Genomic DNA, 12,633 nt, shown 5'->3' on the forward strand with positions numbered 1-12,633 from the left:
ACAATGTTTCGTCAAGTTCTTTTGTACAACAAAGTGACCCCATCACACACAATTCCCTGTGCTCTACGGTAGGATCTTGTTGCCCATCCATTCCAAATATGCCACATTCCTACTCTTAAAAACAACCAAGAAATCCATAGATATCCCCTTTCTTAAAATTTAAATATAGGAGTTCCCGTCGTGGCACAGTGGTTAACGAATCCGACTAGGAACCATGAGGTTGCGGGTTTGGTCCTTGCCCTTGCTCAGTGGGTTAAAGATCCGGCGTTGCCTTGAGCTGTGGTGTAGGTTGCAGACACAGCTCGGATCCTGCGTTGCTGTGGCTCTGGTGTAGGCCGGTGGCTACAGCTCTGATTAGACCCCTAGCCTGGGAATCTCCATATGCCGCGAGAGTGGCCCAAAGAAATAGCAAAAAAAGACAAAAAAAATAAAAATAGGTTCTTCCTTTAAAAAAATAATAATAATAAAATTTAAATATAGTTGACATACAATATTATGTTAGTCTCAGGTGTACTACATACTGATTTGACATTTGCATGCAATATGAAATAATCATAATCATAAGTCTATTAGGTACCATAGATACCCATATGAAGTTACTACAATATCATTGACTTTATGCCTTATGCTATATATTACATCACTATGACTTATCAATTACATATCTGGAGGTTTGTATCTCTTAATCCCCCACACTGACTTCAGCTGCCCCTCTCATCCCCTCCCTTCAGGCAACTACCTATACCTATTTGTTCTCTGTATCTATAAATCTGTTTTCATTTTCTCTTGTTTGTGTATTTGTTTTGTTTTTTAGATTCTAATTTAAGTGCAGTACTTATATTTCTCTGTCTAATTTATTTCACTAACATAATGACCTCCAGATCTTTCCATGTTACCAGAAATGGTAAGATTTTATTTTTCTTTATCCCATTGTCTATATATACAACGTCTTCTTTATCTATTCATCTGATGATGGACACTTAGGTTGCTTTCATATATTGGCTCTTGTAAATAATGCTGTAAGAGCATTTGTGGGCACATATCCTTTGTTTTGTTTTTTGTTTTGTTTTGTTTTGTTTTGTTTTTTGGTCTTTTTTTGCTATTTCTTTGTGCCGCTCCCGCGGCATATGGAGGTTCCCAGGCTAGGGGTCGAATCGGAGCCATAGCCACTGGCCTACACCAGAGCCACAGCAACTCGGGATCCTAGCCGCGTCTGCAACCTACACCACAGCTCACAGCAACGCCGGATCGTTAACCCACTGAGCAAAGGCAGGGACCAAACCCGCAACCTCATGGTTCCTAGTCGGATTCGTTAACCACTGCGCCACGACGGGAACCCCTAAATTTTTTAAAAAATTATAGTTGATTTACAACATTCTGCCAATTTCCGATGTACAGCAACGTGACCCAGTTATATATATACATTCTTTTTCTCAAATTGTCCTTCATCATGTTCCATCACACGTGATTGGATATAGTTCCCTGTGTTATACAGCAGGATTTCATTGCTATCCACTCCAAATGCAAGTTCACATCTACTGACCCCAAACTCCACAAAAATATGGAACACTTTATGAATTTGCTTTTCATCCTTGCACAGGAGCCATACTAATCTTCTCTGTTACAATTTTAGTACGCCAAAGTGAGCATAGCACTCATCTTTTTGAATTAATGTTTTTTGTCTTTTCCATAAATACCCAGAAGTGAAATTGCTGGATCTTGTAGCAATTCTATTTTTAATTTTCTGAGGAGACTACATTCTGTTTTCCATAGTGGTTGCATCAGTTTACAACCAACTCCACCAAGAGTGCATGAGGGTTGTCTTTTCCAAATATCCTCACCAGCAGTTTTTATTTAATGTCATTTTGGCAGGTGTGAGGTGATATCTCAGTTTGAATGCATTCAACCCTCCATTTTTGTTCCCCACCCCACCTTTAATGTTTTTGACATCATATTCTAATTATTTTTATTTCATGGGTCCCATAACTACTTATATTGGATATAGATGATTTTATTGCTTTTGCCTTTTAATAGCTTTATCAGTGGTTGATATGCCACTTTTACTATATTTTTGCCTTTACCAATGAAATTTTTCCATTTGTAATTTTCATATTTCTACTTGTAGTATTTTCTTTTCCACTTAGCAAATTCCCTTTAACATTTCTTGTAAAGCCAGTTTAGTGATACTGAACTCTAAATTTTTGCTTCTCTGTATAACTCTTTACCTCTTTTTCACATCTGAATGATAGCCCGGCTGGCTAGATTGTTCTTGTTTGCAGGATTTTTATTTCATAATTTTGAATATGTTATGCCACTCCCTTCTAGCCTGCAGAGTTTCTGTCAAAAAATCAGCTGATAGTCTTAGGGGAGTTCTCCTGTACCTAATTTGTTGCCTTTTCCTTTCTGCTTTTAATAGTCTCTCTTTATCTTTCATTTCTGCATTTTAATTATAATGTGTCTTGGTATGGATCTCTCTGAGTTCATCTTATTTGAACTTGTATATCCTGGACTTAATAGCTCTCCTTTCCCAGGTTAGGGATGTTTTCAGCTATTATGTTGTCAAATATGTTCTCTGCCCCTTCTTTCTCTTTTCTCCTTCTGGGACCCTTATAATGCAAATATTAGTACAATTGATGTTGTCTCAGAGAACTCTTAAATTATCCTCACTTTAATTATTTTTTTCTGTTCAACTTGGGTATTTACCGTTACTCTGTCTTTCAGTTTGCTAATCTATTCCTCTGTATCATCTAATCTACTGGTGAGTCCTTCTAGTGTATTTTTAAATTTCTATTATTGTATCCTTCAGCTCTGTTCAATTCTTCCTTATATTTTCACCTCTTTGTTAAAATTCTCACTGTATTCATCCATTCTTCTGAGTTCGTTGAGCGACTTTATGATTATTATATTGAATTCTTTTTTTTTTGGTCTTTTTTTTTTTCTATTTCTTTGGGCCGCTCCCACGGCATATGGAGGTTCCCAGGCTAAGGGTCCAATCGGAGCTGTAGCTGCTGGCCTACACTAGAGCCACAGCAACGCGGGATCCGAGCCGCGTCTGCAACCTACACCACAGCTCACGGCAATGCCGGATCATTAACCCACTGAACAAGGGCAGGGACCGAACCCGCAACCTCATGGTTCCTAGTCGGATTCGTTAACCACTGCGCCACGACGGGAACTCCATATTGAATTCTTTATTGGGTAGATTGCTTGTATCTATTTTATTTAGTTCTTTTTCTAAGGTTTTGTTTTATTTCTTTGTTTAGAATATATTCCTCTGTTGCCATATTTTGCCCAATTCCCCCTTTTTTTTTTTTTGGTCTGTTTTTTGGGGGCTATACCTGTGGCATATGGACGTTCCTAGACTAGGGGTCAAATTGGAGCTGTAACTGCTGGCCTTTACCACAGCCACTGCAACACTAGATCTGAGCCACATCTGCAACCTACATCTCAGCTTATAACAATGCTGGATCCTTAACCCACTGAGTGAGGCTAAGGATCAAACCCAGCGTCGTCATGGATACCAGTTGGGTTCATTCCCTCTGAGTCACAATGGAAACTCCCCCTTTTTATTTCTATGCATGAGATAGGTTTGTTACATTTCCTGGTCTTTGAGAAGTGGCCTTATATAGGAGATGTGCTGTGGGGCCCAGCATCAGACTCTGCTCTAGTCACCAAAGCTCTATATTCTGGGGATGCCACCAATATGGGCTGCATGACCCTTCTTCTATGTCACACTATAGGTGTGCTAGGAGGCGCCCTGCCTTGTGTGATTATTGCCGGGTTCCAGCGTGGCTGGGTGCATGGTCTTGGGTTCCTGGGACTTGTGCTGACTTGCTAATAGGAAGGAAGGTAATTTCCTGCCATTAATAGGCTAGAAGGAGGATTCTGCCACTGGGCATGCCTGTATCAGTGTCCTTCTGGTAGAATTAGTTCCCTAAAATGGCTGGGTAGATTTTCTCCACTTTGCTTAATTCCTCTTTTGTGGTTTTGTCTTATCCAGACTCTAGCAAATTACTGCCTCTGCCTGGGTCTCAAAACGTATGAGATTTTTGTTTATTCCCTTTTAGAGCAGAATCTCTGTTTCCTATAGCCCTCTGAGTATCCCACTTCCAAGCTTTGCTGGCCTTCAAATCCAGAGGTTCAGGGAGTTCCCCTGTGGTTCAGTGGATTACAAGCCCAACTAACATCCATGGGGATGTGGGTACAATCCCTGGGTTAAGGATCTGGCATTGCCATGAGCTGTGGTGTAAGTCACAGATGTGGCTCAGGTCCCACATTGCTGTGACTGTGGCATTGTCTGGCAGCTGAAGCTCTGATTCAACCCCTGGCCTGGGAACGTCCATATACCTCAGGTGTGACCCTAAAAAAAGGGGGCGGGGGAAGCCAGAGGTTCTATGGGCTTTTTTTTAGGGAAGGACTCCTGAGCTGGAGTGATCAATGTGGGACCTGGACTCTTCTCCTTGGGGAGAACCTCTGCAATTGTGATTATCCTCTCAGTACCTGGGGTTATAGATCTTGACTACATCAAGTCTCTGCCCCTCCTATCCATATTATTGGATAGCCATCCTTTTTCTTATCTTTAGTTGTGGGAAATCTTCTATTAAGTTGCTCATTGATAATTGTTCTGTAAATGATTGTAATTTGGAGCTCCCTGGTGGCTCAGTGAGTTAAATGTAACTCTGAAGACTTCTAAGGAAATGAGAGATGAGTACAAGACCATTCATGAGATGGCATAATCTTGACAGGAGAATTTCACCACAAAATCCTACTCATTATTATATCAAGTGACAGTGTCCCCCTGGGAAAGTGAAATCATCACCTTATGTAACTCTTCACATAGTTACCTTTGTAAGTGCTCAAGTTTTTGAGTGACTCTTTCAGGAGCTATATATATATACATAGGAGGAAATATGTACTGAAGAGAAGTTATCTCCTATATGTTAATTTGAAACAAGGCAAAAAAGTAAACAGAGGAACAATAAAGGAAGAGACCACAGAGCAAGGGGATGTGTTGTCTGGGTGGTAATTTAACATTGTGTTAAATATGTGTGAAATTAAGTTAATTTAATGTACACTCCAGAGGTGGTTAGTTAGCAGTTGAAGTACACAAATTAGGCATCTACATTAGTTAGAGCTTTTTTTTTTTTTTAATAGATCATGTTCATGGGGCTGGCAAGTTTGAAATTTTTAGACTAGAAACCAAACAGGGTTTCTTTATGGCAGCCTTCTTGCAGAATTACTTCTTTCTTAGGAAATTTCAGCTTTTAATCCTAAGGCCTTCAACTGATTGTATGAGGCCTAGCCAGATTATGGCATATAATCACTTTTACTTAAAAGCTACTGATTATAAATAAATACTAATCATATCTAAAAAAAACTAACTTCACAGCAATATCCAGACTGTGTTTAACCAAACACTGGACATCCATCATACCTTAGCCAAGTTGACACATAAAACTAATCCTCATAAACTTACACAAGTACTTCCAATTTGTTATGAGAATATATACTAGAGTTTTGTTCTTCAGGATGAGGGATGTTAGAAAATAATATTATATCATTGAAATAAATAGCAATCAATCTAAGCGGTCAGACAGCAAGAGTTTACAGGTGCTATTGTCCTTAAGTGGAAAAAGTGCAACCCTTGCAAGACCAACAGTCTTATGGAGCTAGAAGAACCCCAGTTCTCTTTGGCTGTGTGTCCTTGCAGAAGAGACTCTGTCCACTGTCCTGACTAGAAAGTGAGATAAGCCTGCCTCAGAGTATTTATCAACTTCCTCAAAGAGAATCTGTGATGCAAGGTTCTCATGAGAGGACTTGAAGACAGAGGGGGATTTACTGAGTCTCTAAGAGCAGGTGATGTAGATTCTTTATATCTGTTGCTAATAAATGTTTGCATTCCACAAATCAAAACCACAATGAGATATCACCTCACATCTGTTAGGAGTCTTTTATTAAAAAGACAAGAGTAAAAAACGTTATCGAAAATGTGGAGAAGTAGGAACACTTATGAACTGTTGGTGGGTGTGTAAATTGGTACAACCACTATGGAAAACAATATGGTGGTTTCCCTCAAAATTAGAAGTTGAACTACAGTATGATCCAATAGTCCTGCTCCTGGGTATATATCTGAAGGAATTGAAATCAGTGTCTAAAAGAGATATCTGCACACACATCCATTGTAACATTATTAACAATAGCTAAGATATGAAAAAAACCTAAGTGTCCTTCAATGGATAAAGAAGGAAATACTTCCATTTGCAACAAGGTCGGAACTCAAAGGCATTATGTGAAGTGGCCTAAATCAGACAGAGAAGGATAAATACTAACTCATATCACTTACATGTAGAATCTAAAAAAAACCTGAGCTTTTAGAAATGAAAGAATGGTGATTACCAGGGGATAGAGGATAGAAGAATTGGGGAAATGCTGCTTAGGAGCACAAACTAGTAGACATATATAAGTTCTGGAGTCTAATGTACAACGAAGTGATTCTAATCAACAACTGTATTATAAGCTTCAACTTTGCTAATAGAATAAATCTTAAATGTTCTTAGCACAAAAAAGAAGTAACAAATATGTGACATGATAAAGTTGTTAGCTAACACTACTGTAGTAATCATATTGTAATGTATAAATGTATCAAATTAACAAGTTGTTTGTACACAAACTTACACAGTGTTATATGTCAATCATATCTCAACAACAACAAAAAATGCTTGTATTTCAGCAGAATTTTTTCTAACACTGGCTTCATGATTACATCCCATCTGGCTCTTATCACTGGAAATTATTATAAAGGCTTTGGCTGTTTTTACACGGCCAAATCAGCTTATCTTAGTTAACAGCAGGAGGACTTTGGAATTTGACATTAAAAGGCAATCCTTTGGGTGGAACACTGGGATTTCCTCTCCATTCCAGTCAACTGCAGTCCTTTATTGATGTGAGTGGTTTGATCACTGAACTCTAGTCTTCAGCTTCCTACAAATTTAAGTCCTCACTATGAAAATATCATCATGTAGGAATAATTGAGTTGCAAGAGGTGTAGGAATAACAACTTCACTCTTTTTACCCCTATCCTATGCTCTTAAAATTCTTAAAGGAATTTTTCATGGAAGAAATAATCAGTTAACAATGTAATGGGCTTTCACTCTTATCTTTAATACAATTTTAAGCATTATGTGAATCTTACAAATTTCCTCTCTTTTATATACAAAGTAAAGGTGCAGGATGATGCCATTTGATGGAAAGCAGTCCTTTTAAGAATGCATTTTCGGTACCATGAAACAATGCAAATAGGTGTATGAATGTGTGAATTCAGAAAAATACATATAATCTTTTTTTATATCTTCTTGGATTCGGTTGGCTAAAATTTTGTTGAGAATTTTTGCATCTATATTCATCAAAGATATTGGCCTATAGTTTTTTTTTTTTTTTTTTGGTGGTATCTTTGTCTGGTTGGAATTAGGGTGAGTCCACAACCAGGTAGGATTCATTCCAGGTTCACAAGGATGGTTCAACATATGCAAATCAATCAACATCATATACCACATTCACAGAAGAAAAGTCAAAACCCACATGATCATTTCAATAGATGCAGAAAAAGCATTTGGCAAAGTTCAACATCCATTCATGATCAAAACTCATACCTTAATGTAATTAAAGCCATTTATGACAAACCCACAGCAAATATAATACTCAATGGAAAAAAGCTGAAACCCTTCCCATTAAAATCTGGAACAAGACAGGGATGCCCACCCTCACCACTGCTACTCAATCAACATAGTATTGGAGGTCCTAGCCACAACAATCAGACAAACAAAAGAAATAAAAGGCATCTGAATAGGAAGAGAAGAGGTAAAACTGTCACTGTATGCAGATGACATGATACTATATATAGAAAACCCTAAGGATTCAGCCCAAAAACTAACTGAACTGATCGACAAATTCAACAAGGTAGCAGGATATAATATTAACATTCAGAAATATTAGAAGAGGAAATATTAGAAGAGGAATACAAAAATACAATACCTTTAAAATTGCACTCCAAAAATCAAATACCTGGGAATACACCCGACCAAGAAGGTGAAAGACTTATACGCCGAGAAATATAAAACATTAATCAAGGAAATTAAAGAAGATTTAAATAAATAGAAAGATATTCCATGCTCCTGGGTTGGAAAAATTAATATTGTAAAAATGGTCATACTGCCAAAAGCAATCTACAGATTCAATGCAATCCCTATCAAATTACCCATGACATTTTTCACAGGACTAAAACAAACAATACAAAAATTTATATGGAACCACGAAAGACCCAGAATTGCCAAAGCAATTTTGAGGAACAAAAACCAAGCAGGGGGCATCACTCTTCCAGACTTCAGGCAATATTACAAAGCCACAGTCATCAAGACAGTGTGCTACTGGTACCAAAACAGACAGACAGACCAACTGAACAGAATAGAGAACCCAGAAATAAACCCAGACACCTATGGTCAATATATCTTCAACAAAGGAGGCAAGAATAGAAAATGGGAAAAAGACAGTCTTTTCAGCAAGTTTTGTTGGGAAATCTGGACAGCTACATGCAAATCAGTGAAACTAGAACACATCTTCACACCAGGCACAAAAATAAACTCAAAATGGCTTAAAGACTTAAATGTAAGACAAGACGCCATCAAACTCCTGGAAGAGAACATACGCAAAATATTCTCTGACATCAACCTTATGAATATTTTCTCAGGTCAGTCTCCCAAAGCAACAGAAATTAGAGCAAAAATAAAACAATGGGACCTAATCAAACTGACAAGTTTTGCACAGCAAGGGAAACCAAAAAGAAAATAGAAAGATAACTTACAGAATGGGAGAAAATAGTTTCAAATGATACAACCAGCAAGGGCTTAATCTCTATAATATACAAGTAATTTACACAACTCAACAGTAAAAAAGCCAACAACCCAATGGAAAAATGGGCAAAAGACCTGAATAGACATTTCTCCAAGGAAGATATACAGATGGCAAACAAGCACATGAAAAAAATGCTCAACGTCACTGATTATTAGAGAAATGCAAATCAAAGCTACTATGAGGGAGCACCTCACACCAGTCAGAATGGCCATCATTAATATCTCCACAAATAAAAAGTGCTGGAGGGGGTGTGGAGAAAAGGGAACCCTCCTGCGCTGTTGGTGGGAATATAAGCTGGTGCAACCACTATGGAGAACAGTATGGAGGTACCTTAGAAAACTATACAGAGGACTATGATGTGACCCAGCAATCCCACTCTTGGGCATATATCCAGACAAAACTTTCCTTGAAAAAAACACATGCACATGCATGTTCATTGCAGCACTATTCACAATAGCCAAGACATGGAATCAACCCAAATGTCCACTGACAGACAGTTGGATTAGGAAGAAGTGGTATATATACACAATGGAATACTACTCAGCCATAAAAAAGAACAGAAGAGTGCCATTTGCAGCAGCATGGATGGAACTGGAGACTCTCATCCTGAGTGAAGTAAGTGAGAAAGAGAAAGACAAATACCACATGATACCACTTATATCTGGAATCTATTATACAGCACAAAGGAACCTTACCACAGAAAAGAAAATTATGGTCTTGGAGAATAGACTTGTGATTGCCAAGGGGGAGGGGGAGGGGGTGGGATGGATTGGAAGCTTGGGGTTAATGGATGCAAACTATTGCTTTGGAATAGATTAGCAATGAGATCCTGCTGTGTAGCACTGAGAGCTATGTCTAGTCACTTATGATGGAGCATGATAATTGGAAAAAAAATAATGTATATATGTATGTGTAACTGGGTCACTATGCTGTACAGTAGAAAAAAATTGTATTGGGGAAATAACAATAAAAAAATTAAAAAAGAAAAATACATATATTTGAATGATTTTAAGACACAGGACTGTTACTACATTTTATTACCCCATTAACATTTCCCTTTTAAACTATGGAAGGTAAGGCATTTGCATAGTTAAAAGTGGTGAAAGGGAACTATTTAATCAAGTAAGTTTTCTCTAAAAGCAGTTTTTTTAAAGACCTTAAAGAAGCTAAAACAATTTATAATAGCCAAGACATAGAAGCAATCTAAATGGCCATCTACAGATGAATCACCAAAGAAGATACGGTATGTGTACATACATATATGGAATACACACACCATATGTAATATTACTCAGCCACAAAAAGCATGAAATAATACCACTTGTAGCAACATGGATGGTCCTAGAGATGTGAAGTAAATCAGAAAGAGAAAAGCCATTATCACATGAGATCACCAATATGCGCAATCTAATACAAATGACACATAACTTACAAAACAGAAACATACTCAAAGATTTTGAAATCAAATTTATGTTTACCAAAGGGGAAATGTGGGGGGGGTAAATTAGGGGGTTGGGATTGATATATACACAATGTTATATATAGATAACAGGGACCTACTGTATACCACAGGGAAATTTACTCCATATTGGGCAATAACCTATATGGGAAAATAATCTGAAAAGGAATGGATATAAGTATACGTATAACTGATTTACTCTGATCACACCTGAAATTAACACAGGTTTGTAAGTCAACTATATTCTAATAAAATTTTAAAAAATAAAAATAAAAAATCCCTTGAAGGAACTAAAAGAGAGAGAGAAAGAGAAGCTAAATAATCCATCATGCTTTTATCACCGTGAACTTGGAAGTAGGAAAGTGGCTAATGTCCAAAGAGATACACTATATTTTGACTTAGAAGATATTTCACTTTTGAATGAATACATTAATTGGTAACAGGAATCAAATATGCTATTAATAGTATCTCCCCACAAAGCTCCACTATAAATAAATAAATCTCTCACATCATTTTTAGCTGCCGAAATAGATGCTTACTAAATTTTTTTTCTTTTTACTGCTGTACCTGTGGCATATGGAAGTTCCCAGGCTAGAGGTCAAATCAAAACTGCAGCTGCTGGCCTACACCACAACCACAGCAACTTAGGATCCGGACCATATCTACAACATATACCTCACCTTGCAGCAACTCAATGATCCTTAACCCAGTGAGCAAGGCCAGGGATCGAACCACATCTTCACAGGTCCTTAACCCACTGAACCACAACTGGAATTCCAATGCTTGCTGAATTCATCACACCTTTAATATAATGTGGCCTTGAAGTAAGCCAAGAATGTCACTGTAAATTTGTTTGATAAAGCGTAATGAATTCTTATCTGCCTTTAGGAAATATTGTTCTAAACTACATGGATCTTCAAGTCAGCAAAACTGAAGGGTTTTTTTTTGGCATTTTCCTATGTTTATTTTAGATTATATAGTGAAAACACCACTTTCTGTGTGTCAAAATTTAGTGACAGATGATTGAGAAGTCATTCCTTGAGTGAGGATGATTTTGGTTGACAAATGTTTTTCTAAAAGCAGTTCTAAGTATTGGTTCTAAGCTAATTGTCCAGGTATAAACATTTTCATAGAAATAAAACTTTTAATACACATATCTAATTTACACAGATATATATTAGATCGCATCCCATTTTCTCTACCTCTATTTTCTTCCCTTAACTCCGGTTTCAAGTTTAAGTGTTCTGGACCTAGGAGTCCGTGGCCCAGACCTTACCTGAGCCACACTCATTTCCAGCCAGGACGGAGGTGTGGTGAATGAGGTGCAAGGCTAGGCCTCTGAGAAGCCCTGGAATTGTTGTACACCCTCTTCTTCCCTCTCAGCTCTGGATCGGTGCTGAGTGCAAGAATGGGGCTTTATTTAGGTTTTCTTTCCTTAGTTCTCCTTAGTTAGGTCACCTGTCTAATGCCCCGCCTATTGCTTATATTCATGCTGTAGCCTTCCCTAAGCCATGTGGGTCTGATGGGTTCCCTGGTACTTCACCTAATCTCATGTTTGACCCTTAGTTTACTAAGCTGGCTTTGGTCCTGCCATGCAAACACATCTCTCTTAAGACGCTGCATAGATTTGCCAGCTCTACCCACCTGAGTGAATACCCAGCCTTGAATACTCTGCAAGTGGGATTGAAAATCCAGCCATCCTCATTCAAGTGAACTTTGGTAGCTGAGTGGATATCTCCCCTGACATCTGCCTGGTTTCAGCTCCTCCCATGCAGCTTCCTGTTGCCTTAGGGACCATAGTGCTGGTAATGGTTAATTTTAAGTGTTAACTTGGAGGGTGTTTTGGGAGGAGACTAGCATTTAAATTGAACTCTGAATAAAGTAGGTTGTCTTCCATAATGTGAATGGGCCACATCTAATCCATTAAAGGCCTGAATAGAACAAAAGACCAGCCCTCCCAAGCAAGGAAGAAATATTTCTCCAGCCGTCTTGTTTATGGACTCCTTCTGCACCATTGGCACTCCTGGGTCTCTGCCTGCCAGCCTTTGGATTGGACCTGTACCACTGGCTCTCCTGGGTCTTGAGCCTATGAGCCCACACTGCAGGCTTGACTTGCCAGCCTCCATAGTTGCACAAGCCAAATTCTTAATTCTAAATCTCTCTGTAAAGCTGTACATTCTGTTGGTTTTGTTTCACTGCAGAACCCTGAAAAATACACTGCCTTATGCTGAAGTGCCTCAAACTTAACACACTATTATAAATGTATG

At 38.2% G+C, this 12,633-nt stretch overlaps 1 pseudogene; it reads right to left on the minus strand.

Annotated features, from left to right (window-relative positions):
• Window positions 1-1,555: 1,555 nt before the first annotated feature.
• LOC125131932 (uncharacterized) lies at window positions 1,556-1,652 on the minus strand (annotated as a pseudogene).
• Window positions 1,653-12,633: the final 10,981 nt, after the last annotated feature.

This window comes from Phacochoerus africanus, chromosome 7 (assembly GCF_016906955.1).
Source record: "Phacochoerus africanus isolate WHEZ1 chromosome 7, ROS_Pafr_v1, whole genome shotgun sequence".
In the NCBI taxonomy this organism is placed as follows: domain Eukaryota; kingdom Metazoa; phylum Chordata; class Mammalia; order Artiodactyla; family Suidae; genus Phacochoerus; species Phacochoerus africanus.